Source organism: Lutra lutra, chromosome 10, assembly GCF_902655055.1.
Source record: "Lutra lutra chromosome 10, mLutLut1.2, whole genome shotgun sequence".
NCBI lineage: Eukaryota > Metazoa > Chordata > Mammalia > Carnivora > Mustelidae > Lutra > Lutra lutra.
This window is the reverse complement of record NC_062287.1, coordinates 85,977,516-85,992,682: the sequence shown is the minus strand read 5'-3', so window position 1 is coordinate 85,992,682 and position 15,167 is coordinate 85,977,516. Positions and strand designations below refer to the sequence as shown.

Below are 15,167 nucleotides of genomic sequence, written 5' to 3'. Positions count from 1 at the left end.
GGAAATCTGGAGGAAGTTCATACCTATTTACTTCTCTACAGGAAACAGATTCATCTGCTAGAATTAAAGTGAGGGGTACAGTACTGTTCTAAGAAGTAAAGTGTGTATACAACACATTCTCAAGTGCTTGGGCAGGTATCTGTGAAGCTGCTTAGTAAAACCACTATACTTTGATTAAAGGATATAGGTAGAGCATAGCATGCCTCTATTTGAATACTTTTATGATAATTATAATTTGATTCTCCAAACTCTATTATAAGTTTTATATCCATAAAAACCTTTCAGACATGGTCTCTGACCTGAACAGTTCAGATAGATACTATTTTATATTTTGAAATATAAAAATTTCCCAAAATCTAATATATTAGGTTAGAAATTGATGTATTTCATTTTCTTCCAATCAGATTAACAGGAAAAAATTTCAAGCTAGATATACCTTCCGATATGAAATATTTAAGAGACATTTTAAAAGTTAGAGTAGTCATTAGAAATATTTTCAGAACTGCCACACTAGGAGGACTTAGAGCAACTCACAAGGTAAATATCCTAATTGTTATCTACTCAAAAGTACTGGCAAAACCAATTATACTATAATCCCTAACACCCTAAGTATGTATCCACACAGAATTCAATTTTAAATACACATATGTAATAAATATAAAAACGTCACCAAATTGTAAAATTTCATTAAGAATGTATCATATGCGATTATAGTGGAGCAATATAATACTTGCCCTTTGCATGACTCGGCTTCAAGGACCCCAAATTAAACATACTTATGATTTACATAAATTAAGTATACAAATAATATCCCTTCTGTATAATGATTTCAAATAAGTTACAGCTAGCAATTTCAATCTTCTTCAAATGGAATTCTATCTAGACCCTGTTTTCACCTTCTATTTTCTTTCCACCAGTTGGCATAGGAATGAGGTTTGGAGAGCTCTGCATTCCAAATTTAGAAGGTAGTAATATAGTTAGGAAAGGCAAACCTATTAGAATCTTCTCAAGCAATGCAAGAACTGTGCATGTCCAAAAGGAAAAACCATGAGAATAAGAGAACTAGATTCACATACTTAAGAAATACGAACTTCCGCTTGATTTAAATGTACATGCAACATGTCTATATAAAACCATTAGACTATTAAATGGAAAAGCTAATAACAGAAAATAAATTTATAGAAATGTTTTCATTTTGTTTTTGAAGACTTATTTGTTCGTTTATTTATTTTAGAGAGAGCACAAGTACAAGCAGGGGTAGGGGACAGGGAGAGGGAAAGAAATCCTCAAGCAGACTCCCCACTGAGCTTGGAGCCCAATGCAGGGCTCCATCTCAGGACCCTGAGATCATGACCTAAGCTGAAAACAAGAGTTGGCCACTTAACCAACTGAGCCACCTAAGCACCCCCAATTTTTTTTCATATTTTTAAAATGATGTTTTTGCCTTTAAACATTATAAGGAGTAACAAGTATTATACCCAACTTTCAGAAGCCAAACCATTCCTGATATTTTAAACATTATTTATTTAAATAAACAGTTTTTAAAAACTTGAACATGCTATATATAAATCATTATTTTTCTCAGGCAGTGTTTTCCATCTCACATACTCATACTCAAGTATAAAAAAAAATTTACAGTACTTAGCTAATTCACCTATTTGGCCAAAGCTGGAACCATGGCTTGCTCTCTTCCTTCACAGCAGAATACTCTGCACTTAGTAAGGACACCCAAATATATACCAGGTAAAATAGTTTCCACACACACATTTTAACACTGTTTTGCCTAACAATAAAATTTCATTTAATTGTGGTACGAGTCTGTGATCCAGCTACAAAAAATACTGAAAGCACAGTAACCAGATTAAAAACCTAGTATTTCTGAAGCCAATACTATTCTCACCTAACTTAAAACACTCCAGAGATATTTGTACTGTCTCCACTGAAACTGATTACAAGTTGACCCAACACGTGTTTTGTTCCGAGAATGTAGAGAAGCACAGCATCATTGCCACAGGCTACATAGCTCATAACCTGCAATTTTCATTGTGATTTTATGTCACTTTACCCTACCTAATCTCAATATAAGTTATCATAAATTACATATTTAAAGCCCTCTGAAGTAGTAACTTAAATTTTTCTTTGGAAGAAATATCTCTAGAAAGTCAGGTTCAATTTTCAATATGTTATCACTCTATCTAACTTATTAACTATTTAAGACCGTACATCATATATCTAAGGTCGTATAGTTTACCAACCTACAAGACTCGTTGTATAATTAAACAGGTAACACAGACTCAAAATATAGACAAATAATATCTTTAGGGCTTTAAATAACCGCTTTATAGGGTATGCAATGTTTTCTAAGCAAGCTATTTTCTGCAAGGGTTTCAAAGTTTACTATTTCATTATTTAAAAAACTGTAAGGTATTTTAATTTATGAATAATATGCAACAAAAGTAGGGGGAAGCTGAAGAATTTGAAGTTAACAAACATTTTTAGAATGTCACATGTTTTTTAATTTCTAAAATGGAAAACAGGTCTTTCTCCACTTACATGGTGTTACATCCTGATAAACCCATCATAAGCTGAAAATACCAAAGAGAAAATGCATTTAATACACCTAACCTATTGAACATCATAGCTTAGCTTTGCCCACCTTAAACCCACTCAAAACACATTAGCCTACAGTTGGGCAAAGTCATCTAACACAAAGCCTATTTTATAATACAGTGGTAAATATCTCATGTAATGTATTCAATACTGTACTGAAAGTGAAAAAAGGAATGGCTGTGTGGGTGCAGAATGGTTTTAAGTATATCATTACTGACCCTCATGATCATGTGGCTGACGAGAAGCTGTGGCTCCCTGCCTCTGCCCAGCATCAAAGGAAAAGTATAAGACCCCACACTGCTAACCTGGGAAAAAAGCAAAATTCAAAATTCAAAGTACAGAATGTGTATGACTTTCACAGCATGGTAAAGTCAAGAAATCCTAAGTCGAACCACGGTAAATAGGGAATCATCTATAACTGGCTAGTCAAATGCAGCCAAGTTTTATAGTTTCTATCAAATTCTATAAAGGCAATGTTCTTGGTATGCCATATAATCAAATGTAATTTATAATAAATGGCTACAAAATTCTAAAGGGGGGAGGAAATGACTCATTCTTTTCATCTAATTATTTCAGTATCAAATCTAAACAATGTTTTCCAATTAGAAAAGATGCTCTAGCATTAACAATATGCAAAATAAAATAATTTATCTGAACACCTCTGGCAATCTTTTATTTTCAATGGGACTAAGAATCAGTCTTTCACAATTTAGATCCTTACCTAAAAGATAAAGTACAGCTCAAAGGAGCAACATACTTTGTTATTCTTCTCTAAATCTCCACTTCTTTTAGGTGTAATCCTTTTATTTAAAAAAAAAAAAAAAAAGGCAAAGCAGCAAAGAAAATGCAACATGGAAAGTGTATCTGGAAATCTAATTTTTAAAAGGAGAGATGTTAATCTCAGAAAGTAAAAAAGGAATGAGTGACAGCGGAGAAATTGGGTTTATTTCAGTTTGAAAAACCTACATTCATTTACTATGCACTTTAGTTTTATTTTTAAGTATCTCTAAAAACTAAAAAAATTAAAAAAATTATTTCTATAAATCAAGCTCACTTCAATAGCAATAATATGTTCTATGCTCTTCACACTTCTGATTTCAAATTAGGCATTTAACGTAAGAATTTAGTAATTGTACAGGAAGTTTATCTTCTCTAAGTTCAACGTTAAGGAAAATTAGCTTAGACTGAAGAAATAAAAGGCACAAAAAGGAAGGGGGGGGGCGTCAGTGGTTTTAAAAACTGGCCAGGGATAATACACAGATATTACTTCACAACACTGATCTTTTAACAGATGTTATGGTGTATTTTTTTTTCCTTTAATTTTTTTTTAAAGATTTTATTTATTTATTTGACAGAGATCACAAGTAGGCAGAGAGGCAGGCAGGGAGAGGGGAAGCAGGCTCCCTGCTGAGCAGAGAGCCCAATTCGGGGCCATCCAAGGACCCTGGGATCATGACCTGAGCCAAAGGCAGAGGCTTTAACCCACTGAGCCACCCAGGCGCCCCATTATGGTGTATTCTTAATCTTTCCATCAAGCTACCACATATTTCACTGAACTTATAACTGAACTCTGGTCTCTAACAACTTGAACATTTAAGTCAAAAGAGATTTCTAAGTCTCCTAAATTCACTTAAATCAACCTCCTCCAGCAATTTAGGACCCAGCTTCCTCTACCTTAATACCTTACCTGACCACTAGCTTCCTCCCACTCAGTCTTCCCCAGCAAGGAAAATTCTCACTCTTAGAAAATTAAAGAAATTGTTTGGGTCAAAGTAACAAAATATATTTAAAGTAAAACATATTGTCCTTGTCTTGTTTCAATTCAAAGACTTCCTATTGGAGAAAGGTAACTCTCTAAAGTACTGACTTGGCCGTTAACTACTAAATACAAAAGATAAATCAGTCTACTGACTTAACTGCCCTCAAACCACAAATACCATCCCTAAAAATACAGCATTTCCAATATCAACCAGTTTTTTAAAATTTGCACTCAAGTCCTAAGAGCAGAGGCTCCAGGTCCCCAGCATAACAGTGTGCACCTAAGAATTCAGACACTATGTTGCCTTTGTGTAGTGTGACATATGGCCCTAGTATCAACTGAGGAGAGCAGCCTGATCTGCCAAACAGGTCAAGGTCTAATTTGACAAACATTTAGGTAAAATGTATAACACACATCTTCCAAGTACCTATTCTAGCCTAGTCCTAATAAGGTCCAAAAAAATAGCTATGACAAAACTACAGAAGCAACACACTAATATTAAGTTGTTTCTCCCCAAATCACTTTTTTTCCTCCTCCAAATCATTCTTTTTTTTTTTTTAAGATTTTTATTTATTTATTTGACAGAGAGAAATCACAAGTAGGCAGAGAGGCAGGCAGAGAGAGAGGAGGAAGCAGGATCCCTGCTGAGCAGAAAGCCCGATGCGGGGCTTGAACCCAGGACCTGGGATCATGACCTGAGCCGAAGGCAGCGGCTTAACCCACTGAGCCACCCAGGCACCCCACCTCCAAATCATTCTTAATCCAACCAAAAGAACTGGACTGTATTTCCTAAGGTCAGCCACATAAGTGCTTTGGCTACCCTGAAAACTTACACTGATTCAAAAATTTCGACTCCTGGATGCCTGGGTAGCTCAGTCAGTTAAGTGCCTGCCTTTGGCTCAGGTCATGATGCCAAGGGCCCTGGGATGGAGCCCCACACTGAGCCCCACACTGGGCTCCCTGCTCAGCGGGGAGCCTGCTTCTCCCTCTGCCTCTGCCCCACCCCCCAACTGCTTGTTCTGTCTCTCCCTCTCTCAAATAAATAAAATAAAATCTAAGAAAAAAAGAAAGGAAAAAAAAAAAAGCTTCAACTCTAAATATATATCCCTATTCAACTTATGTTGTGTTCAAAGATACAAGACAAGTTAATTTTTAAGCAGCTGAATCCAGAACCAGTAAAGACATTTAAAATAATTTCTTTAGATTCACATTTGTATCATATAAAAAGCGTTACTGTAACAAAGCTTTCAGCAAGTTGGGGGGTGGGCAGGTAGGGACACCTTTAAAGAAGTAATAAAATTGACTGGCAGATTCCTCCATTTTAACAAAATAGTAGTAGTTTTTCTCAGAAGTAACTTCCAAGATAAACATAACACACTGGAAGTCTCAACTTCAGACATTAGAAAATTAGGACAGCTGTAAACCCAGAAATTTTACATGAACATTTCTTTTGGTAGCAACAATATAATCATATAGCAAGTTATTTTGTATCCTCTAATAGTTAAAGGGCAAGTATAACTCTGGAGAGATATTTTAAATACAGAGAACTTCAAAGTTCCTTAGAACACACTTAAATCTAAATATTGCCATCACTTCTTTATCTCCAAACTCAAACGTAAATGGAATGCAATGGAAACTACATTATTTATGCCTTTCAATTACTACCACTAACACAATTCTAATCTACCATATCAGCACCTTTGGTGAACTACTGTGGAGAGAATACAGAAAAGTCATTTCAAAAGTCACCAGAATAAGTCACTGTAACACTCCAATGGAAAATAACACGCAACCAAGTATTCCCTTCAATGGGTGTGAAACAGGTTTAGGAAACGGTATTTCAGCATTCTGGAATCCACATTTCCCCTTTCATACCTATGAACGCCTTCAGTGTTCAAGTATCAAATATTTAAAACAAAAGCTCAATCAGAAAGTTCATTCAACAGCTGTTGCTATTTTAAGTTGCAAGAAAAAAAAAAAAGCTTTTAATATCTTACAATAAACAAATACTAATGTGCCCTGCCATACTAGCTACAGCAGCCTACCTCTGTAATTTGCACCTTATTTTATGGTACTCCATGACAGAACATCCAAAAAATTAAAATAGTATGATCTGAAGCTTCTTTTCAAGCATGTTTACAAGAAGAATTATCTCATAAAAACCATCCACTTTTATGTGACTCTAAAACTCCATGCCCAGAAGCCAATGACTGGTTTATAAGCAAGATAATGACTAGTTCAATGGAAAAGGTATTACAACAATAAACGAGGACTAGCTCACCATGTTATGATCTGCCTGCCTAATATGTGTTTAGCTACTGTAGTCAGCAATGTCCAAATATAAATTTGAAACATTTAATGACTGGTTCTGTTGTAGATTTCAAGCTCATCTTACCTTTTTAAAACATAGTTGGAACCTAAGGCTCCCCACAAAAAAATTCTTTTTTAGAAAATATATTCCCTAGAGAAAAAAATTCAGGAACAAATTATTTAATTTTATGGTAAGTACAAAAAAACTGCACAGTGAAATGTGCAAAATCCCAAACACTTCAACACACTTCTAACACAAATTAAGATCAAATAAGTTTCAAAAGTAAAGAAAAATAAGCCTCAAACAGTTTGAGCATTATATTTTATAAATATGAGCTGTCTACACTTTATGAATGGACCCCTAAATATACCAAGAAAACCTTAATTTAAAAATACTTTATCTGACTGGTTACATTTCATTTACTGTTAAGTGGCATAAAGGCATAAGGTAGCCAATAAAACTATAAAAACTATTTTTTTAAAGGTCAGTTTTATTTTGTTGACTAAGTATACTAAGTTTAATACTAAGTTTAATCATGACCTATCAAAACCTTATCATAGCTCACTGTATAAAATTAGCACTGCACTTGCAAACATAAGCAGAATCTAGACTTATCAAACATATGGTGAGGCTTGCCCAGCTTCTGAAAAATTAAATGAGAATGTAGGATTAAAATGTGTTAGCTGGGGAACAGACAAAGCCCACTGATCCTGTTCAAAAGTTTTCAACAAAAATTTGATCAAAAAGGGTACCTCCTAAAAATTTTAAGGCACCAAGATATTAAAACTTTGAAATAAACTGAAATGGTGTGAATATAAGTGATTCCACGCCAGAAGCTACAGCTAACGAGCAAAACCTAAAATTGGGGGGGGGGGACGGGGGGGGCGGGGAGGGGGTAGTCAGCCAATCCCCAAACTACAAGGTACACATAAGCACAAGCACAGGCTGGTTTACAAGCTAACTTTCCCGGCCCAGGATCAGGGAGACATCAAAGTTGACAACAGAATCTACCAGGAGCTTTCCCTATACGCCAGACGAGAATCTGAAAAACTTCACTGTTGCTAACAGAAGCGCCTTATAATTAGAAGCAGCGACCTGACAGGTGGAAAAATAAATTCTAACAGGGCAGCGAGAGGTTGTGAAAACACAGTCCGAGGACTGAACGTGTTCGGACTACTCTGTAACAGGTCCAAGGTAATTTACGCACACACCCTTTAGCGCAATTCCTCAAGCCTAGATAAGATTGGGAAACAGGCTTCGCGGAGAGCCACATACCATTTTAAAACAGCCGTCTCCCTCCCGACAGGAAAACAGACATTCCCAGCCGAAGTCTTTCCGAGAGTTCTCCACCAAGGGACCCGGGCGGCCGCCACCGTAACGAGAGAAGCCGGCAACAGTCCCGCCGCGGGGCCGCCACGCCTTCCTCTGGCCGCGGCAGGGGACGCGGAGCGGCGGGTCACATTTCTCCTCCCCAACAATCACACGCACTCACGTCTCCAGAGTTGACACCCTCCAGACCGGCCGCTCGGCAACGCTGGTGACTGGGCCACAAAGCCAGGGACGCAGCCATCGGCTGGGGCGCTCAAGTTGCGTGCGTGCGTGCGCGTGTTTGTGTTTGTTCCCCTTAATGAAAGACAAGAGGTCTCCGTAGTGACGACCTAACGTCGCGGTGGGGAAAGAGGCCCCCTGTGGGACTAAACAAAACTTCGGTTGCTGGGAAGAGCCGTTGCGCAATCCTGGCAGCGGAAGGCCGGGGCCGCCCAACCCAGCCCGGCCTCAGCGCGGCTTCCCGGAGGCTGCGCCACCGCTCGCACCAACCACGCGCGGCCCCCGCGTCCGGCGGCCTCTGGGCCGCGAGCGGTCCCCTAACTCGCCACCCGGCGGGGAGCCGTGGCGGAAAGGCGGAGCTCGGGAGCGCAGCGGCTCGGCCGCCGATGTTGGACGCGCGACGGGTGCGGGCCGCTCGGGAGGCGTTAGACTCCGCCGGGGTCGGACTGAGGGGCCCGGAGGTCCCGCGAATGAAGCTAGTCCCCCCACCCTGGGGTGGGGGCGCCCCTCGCCCTCCTCCCTTACCTTCCTAGAGGCCTGAGCTCTCCCCTCTTCGGGCGGCCGCAGCCCTGAGCATGTCCGGAGTGGGGTGCGGGGCCGTGCCGGGGACAGGGAGCCAGGCGCTTCAGCAGGCGGCACCACCCAGCCCGGGCTCAGCCCCTCTCCGCGGCCGCTGCCATCTTGTCCTGGCTGCTGAGAGGAAACGGCGAAACACCCTCCCCTGACTGCTGCTGCTGCTGCTGCTGCGGCTGCTCTGGCTGCTGAGCGCCGGGCCCGTCTCCCTCATCTTCCTTCCCGGGGATTTGGGGTGGGGACGGCAGGGCTGGGGCGAGGGGTGGCGAGAGGCCGGCCGGCCGGCCTCCGACTGCTGGAGCCTACGGACGGCGCAGGGTGCGGGGCCCGCGGCGGCTGGGGTCCATTCCTGACGCCCCTGCCGCTAGAGGAGGAGAAGGAGACAGCCAAGAGAGGCAGCTATGCCGGGGCCCGCGGCTCGGTCTCCTCAGGCCGCCGCGCTGCCGGCAGTCGTCACGGAGGCAGCTGCCGCTGGCCGCCCCAGTCTCGGGCCCCTCCTCCGCGCCTGTCGGCCTCGGCCGCCGCCTCCGCAGCGCCACCGCCCGCCGGGCCGCGCTGCGCGCCGAGCCCGGGCGGCCCCGCTCGCCTCGGGCCGCGGCGCCTCCGCGAAGCCCCTCCCCGGGGCCCGCCCGCAGCCGCGCCCTTGTAGCTCCGAGCCCGCCTGGCGGCCGGCTTGGACCCGACCCGGAGCTCCCTCCCGCCAGCCCGCCCGCAGCCGCAGCGTCCGTCAGCGCCCCCTCTGCTGCTCTGAACCTCACTGTAGGCCCACTCCGACAAAAATACACATTTAAAAAAAGATCCTACCCCCCCCCAAAGGATTAAAGTGAGGAAGCAGGATTTTACAGGCCTTTCGAGATGCCGTAATCACAATTTCCCCTTCCACCCCTTTAGGATCTGTTGGCGGCTTTTTTTTTTTTTAAGGGTCCAAAAATAAGGAAAGGGGAAATGCTTGGTCAAGTGAACAGTCCCGTTCTAAAACAGGTCCTTCCCGCTCCCCCATCCCAAAGAGTCAAGAGTATTGTAAAATTGGGTTAAAGAACGAGGGAAAGACCTTCTTGCACATTTTCCAAGAACATCTCTAAGGTCCCAAACCCTGTAATTATGAAGTATACCCACCTCTGCGTTCATAACTCTCCATCAAATTAGTTTCGCTCCCAGAGACTAGTTACCTCTCTCCTGGAGACTAGGAAATCAACAGAATGGCCCATCTCAACGTAACCATAGAACAGTAGAATTTTAGAGATGAAAGAAACTTAGAGATCCTTGCTCCAAACTCTTAAGCTAGGGCAGGGCTTCAAAGAAGCTTATGTGACCTGCCCAAGATAATACAGCAAAGCCCTGGTCTGCACGCCCTGTCCCCTTCTTTTCCCTAAGAAACAAACTGACCTTCTAGTACCTACCATTCAGAGTTAATTTATTTTAATACTTATTGCCTTTTGTTCTTAATCAGTGTTTAACGGGGGTGGGGCTGAACACCTTTCTCTAAGGAAGGGTCCTTGCTTTGTTCCTTTCATAATCTTCACTGGGAGGTTCGACTCTACCCCATATGTATTTATCCTCTGACATTTTCTAATGCAGTAACTGGGGCAGGGCAAAGGGAGTGGCAAATTGCTGCATATTTAATACACATTTATTCCCTGCTGCTTTTCAAATGGTGAGGAGTATTTTTGAGAATTCCTTTTAAAAAGAGAAGAGGATAATATGCCCTGAGGCAGTTGGAAGTATTTTCGAATGACAGTTGTTTTCTTCAAGTTAGGGAGGCGAACCAGTTGAAAAGGCTTCCAGAATAGAAAAACAAAACAATGACTGTCTCTCAGAGAGATAGCAGCATGTTAGCCATTCCTTTTTACTTAGTATTTAGTTACTTTTGGTTTTTCAAAAAAGCAATAGTTAAAAGAACCAAAAAAGGATAAAAAACACTATTCACAGGAGAAAGTTACAATAATAGAAAAAAAAATCTTAGTGAAACAAGGGAACTATTCCACTAGAACTTCACATTTCCAGAATTTGTGTGAAATATTTCTCTGGATCACATCTAATAGGAGGCTTCAATTCTCCCTATTTTGTGGCCTTACTACGTTTATGGAAAAGCTGAAAAGGATTTTTTTTCCTTTTCTATCCCTGACTGCACTATAAGTTCCAGAAGAGGATTCTTTTTTTTTTTTTTAACAATTGAATTGCCAGTGCTAACAGTGCCTGATTTATAGTTGTCTTTAGTAAATGCTGCTAAATAAGGCAATAAACACTATTCATTCAAGTCCTCCACCACTTTATACCTATTGTCTTTTAGCTTAATCTCTTTACTTGCAATCTCTTACCTTTCCAGTCCATTTGGAATGCCAACATCCAGATAGCTTTCAAAGCCCCTGACTTAGCCATTTTATGAAGTTTGTAAGAAAATGGAAAATTTCCAGCATTCTTTTTTTTTAAATGCAGACTACTAAATTGTATATGAAAAAGTTAATTGTGTGTAAAAAGATGATAACCAAAAAACAGTCTTTTCATTCAGAGGGTGCTGCCTCGGTGGCTCAGTGGGTTAAGCTTCTGCCTTAGTCTCAGGTCATGATCCCAGAGTCCTGGGAGGGAGCCCACCCAGCACAGGCAGGTGCCCTGCTCAGTGGGGAGTCTCCTTCTCCCCCCCTTCTCCCTCTGCCAGTCCCCACTCCAGGAACTCCCATTCTCTGTCTCAAATAAATAAATAAAATTTTTTTAAAAAGAATCTTTCCAATCAGAATTGCTACTTAAATACTGAGTACCAGACATCGGGCTATACTCCGAGGACACAAGAAAGAGACACCCTGTGAGTTTACACTCTCTCTAGAAAGTTGGTTATTATACAAATAACTAATTATAATATTAATAAGCATTATTTTTAAAAAAAGAGCAAAGCCTGCAATGAGAGAGTAGACCCTAATCAAGTGAGAAGGTGGGGAAGCCATAAAAAAACCTCATTCATTTCTCACTCTCCAGGCCTCAATCAACTAAGGGCTTACATCCTCAGAAAGAATCTCCTGACTTCTCTAAGCCACGCCCCCACACATCCTTCATGGGTAGCATTCCCCCCCCCCCCCCGTTTCCATTTCCTTGGTTGTTCATTCTCTATTTGTTTGATTGAAGCCTTCGTCTCCCACCAACCTGAAAGCTCTGCAAAAGTAGCATATCATTTGTACACCATTATACACCCCAACTCCAAGACAGTGGTGAGGAGCCGTTGATCCACAGGACCAGCTATACCAGCCCAGTGAAAAATGGAAAAGTGGGGTGCCTTGTTCCAAATCATGAAGGATTTCAAGAGGGTAACCATAGAGGATTGAACCCATCAAGGGGGCCCTTAAAACACAAGACTAGGTGCGAATACACACGTTGAATGAGTGAATGAAAGTTGAGATCTGAAAGATGTGTGGAAAGTAGCCTAGACAGAGAACACTTCCGACAAAAGGAAAGACATACGCGATAGCCAAGTAGAAAAAGGCAATAGAGAGTAGAAACTAAAAGCTGTCTTTCAGTCAGAGTGAGAGGATAAATCCAAACAGATAAGGTAGAGGAAAAAACAAAGGCCAGGTTGGGATTTACCACCTTCTTCTACCTGCAAAGGAGGCTACTGAAGAATTTAAGGAGGGACATGAAATGATCAAAAAAGCCATTGGCTTTGGGTATGGGAGCTGTTTTTCTTCTTTGCACTTTTCTGTATTAAGTGTTCCTTCCAATAATTTCCAGTTTCATTCAGAATAAAAAGAAAAACCTGACAACAGACCTAAAATGGTCTGTAAGATCTTACATAGAACTGGTCCACAAGGAACACGCCTCCTAGTTTTTGAGACCTTGCTATATACTCTTCCTCAAAGACTTCAGTCAGTCACTCTTCCTCCTTACCCAATATTACCTTCTCAGTGACAACTTCCTCAATGATAGCTACCTATACATACACATAAATGCCCTGAGTTTTGTTTTATTTTGTTTTGTTTATTTATTAGTAATCTCTACATCCCACATGGGGCTCAAATTCATGACCCCAAGATCAAGAGTCACATGCTCTTCTGACTGAGCCAGCCAGGTGCCCGAAACTCCCTGTTTTTAGGTACTCTGGTATAGATTTTGTGGTCACTTCCTCACCACCTCCCCGCAAAGGTAAGCTCCCTGACAGCAGATCTTTTGGTCTCTTTTGTTAGCTGCTCTATCCCCAGAGGGTAGATCACGGCCTGGCATACAAAGGAACTCAATAAATGCCTTGAAAAACTCCAGGGTTAGGATTGTGGACCCCCCCACCCCACCCCCACACACGCATATACTCCCTGCAGTGGAAAATCAGCATGTAACTTTTAACTCCCCAAAACTTAACTACTAGTAGCCTACTGTTGACCAGAAGCCTTACTGATAACATACTCAATGAACACACATTTTGGATGTTATACATATCACACAGTGTAGTCTTAAAAGAAAGTAAGCTAGAAAAAAGAAAATGGTAAGAAAATCACAGGGGCACCTGGCTGGCTCAGTTGGTGGAGCATATGACTCTTGATCTCAGGGTCATGAGTTTGAGCCCCAGTTGGGTGTAGAGATTTACTTCTTTAAAAATAATTAATTTTTTAAAAGATTTTATTTATTTGAGAGAGAGAAAGAGTGAGAGAGCATGAGCAGGGGGGAGGGGCAGAGGGAGAGGCAGACCCCTCCTGAGCAGGAAGCCTGATGTGGGACTTGATCCCAGAACTCTGGGATCATGACCTGAGCCAAAGGCAGATGCTTACCCAAATGAGCCACCCACGAGCCCCAAAAATTAATTTGAAAAAATAGACAATCACAAAAAAGAGCAATACATTAAACAGTACTATACTGTATTTATTGAGAAAAATCCACATACAAGTGGACCGTGCAGTTGAAAGCCATGTTGTTCAGGGATCAACTTGTATTTGTAAAATGAAAGAATGAATTCTCAGTGTGAGCAGTATGAAACTCTCCATAAACTCATATGGCAGTCACAATTGCTTAAAGTCACCCAGACATAAAATCTAAGCCCCCCCCCCTTAGGTCTTTCCCCAAAACCCAAACCCAAAAGTTACTCCTTCCAAAGGAGGCCAGTTCTCCTTGCACGTACCTTGTGGTCATCACTGCCCTTGTTCCTCACTGTACCACATCTAGGGGTCAAGAGAGAGAAATGGCCCTTCCACAACCTTACCAGATGATGCTGACTGACAGTTCTCCAAAGAAAAACCTTGGAATTTGTCATAGAGCCTGGGGCATCAATGTATACTCTCCTTCCTCAAGTTAGGGATTTATTGTTGTTTTCCTTCAGATCCTAGATATCCTTTCCTGCCATTGAAGGTTTGGGAGGTGTGAGGAGGACTTAGTCAGCCAAAAAGAGCTCCCTAACTACAAGTCTGAGGCAGGAGGGGTTCAGTAGGGGGCTTCTGCTGTGTAGTCTCTCCCAAAGGTCCTGGCCTTCTTATGCAAATAATGCACCTCCTGCTGGAGATCAGTTTTGTATACCTGGGCCTCAGGGAGGGGCAGCTGGAATGGAAAAAACTTTCAGGAGTGTCTCCTACTACATCTGCATAGCTGAGAGTCCCGCTCAAGGAGCCAAAGATCTATTTCTCTTCACTGAGAAAAAGAAACTCTTCCCACAAATTCGAACAGATAGGGGACACGGTTGGCTCAGTCACTTAAGTGGCTGACTTCCTCTCAGGTCCTGATCTCAAATAAGAGTCCTGAGTTGGGCTCCCTGCTAAGCTGGAAGTCTGCTTGTCCTTTTCTCTCTCTCTCTCTCTTTCTCCAATAAATAAATAAAATCTTTTCAAAAAATAAAAGAATAGGGGCGCCTGGGTGACTCAGTGTGTTAAAGCCTCTGCCTTTGGCTCAGGTCATGATCCCAGGGTCCTAGGATAGAGCCCCACATCGGGCTCTCTGCTCAGCAGGGAGCCTGCTTCCTCCATTCTCTCTCTCTCTCTCTCTCTCTCTGTCTGCCTGCCTCTCTGCCTACTTGTGATCTCTGTGTATCAAATAAGTAAATAAAATCTTTAAAAAATAAAAAATAAAAGAACAGGGGCACCTGGGTGGCTCAGTCAGTTAAGCTTCCAAGTCTTGATTTCTGCTCAGGTGGTGATCTCACCATCCCGGGTCCCGGGATCAAGCCCCAGGTTGGGCTGTGTGCTCATGGAGGAGTCAGCGTGAGGATTCTGTCTTCCTCTGCCCCTCCTCCTGCTCATGCTCTCTCTTTCTCTCTTTCTCTCTCTCTCTCTCAAATAAATAAATTGTAAAAGACACAGTTTTAAAAATAAATAAATAATAAGTTCACACAGATAAATAGAATCTCATCTTAATCTAGAAGTTCACAAATCTTGTCTGAATCTGAGTTTAGCATTACAGTCAGCA

General features: G+C 41.8%; 1 protein-coding gene across 4 annotated transcripts in view; it reads right to left on the bottom strand.

Moving 5' to 3' along the window:
- HIPK3 (homeodomain interacting protein kinase 3) overlaps positions 1–9,937 on the bottom strand; it is a 96,770-nt gene extending 86,833 nt beyond the window's left edge. For 2 of the 4 annotated variants that reach the window (XM_047690830.1, XM_047690831.1), the window contains exon 1: positions 9,918–9,937. The gene's annotated coding sequence lies outside the window, so the exon portion shown is untranslated. The other 2 variants (XM_047690832.1, XM_047690833.1) reach the window with 2 other exon arrangements.
- Between the last annotated feature and the right edge of the window lie 5,230 nt (positions 9,938–15,167).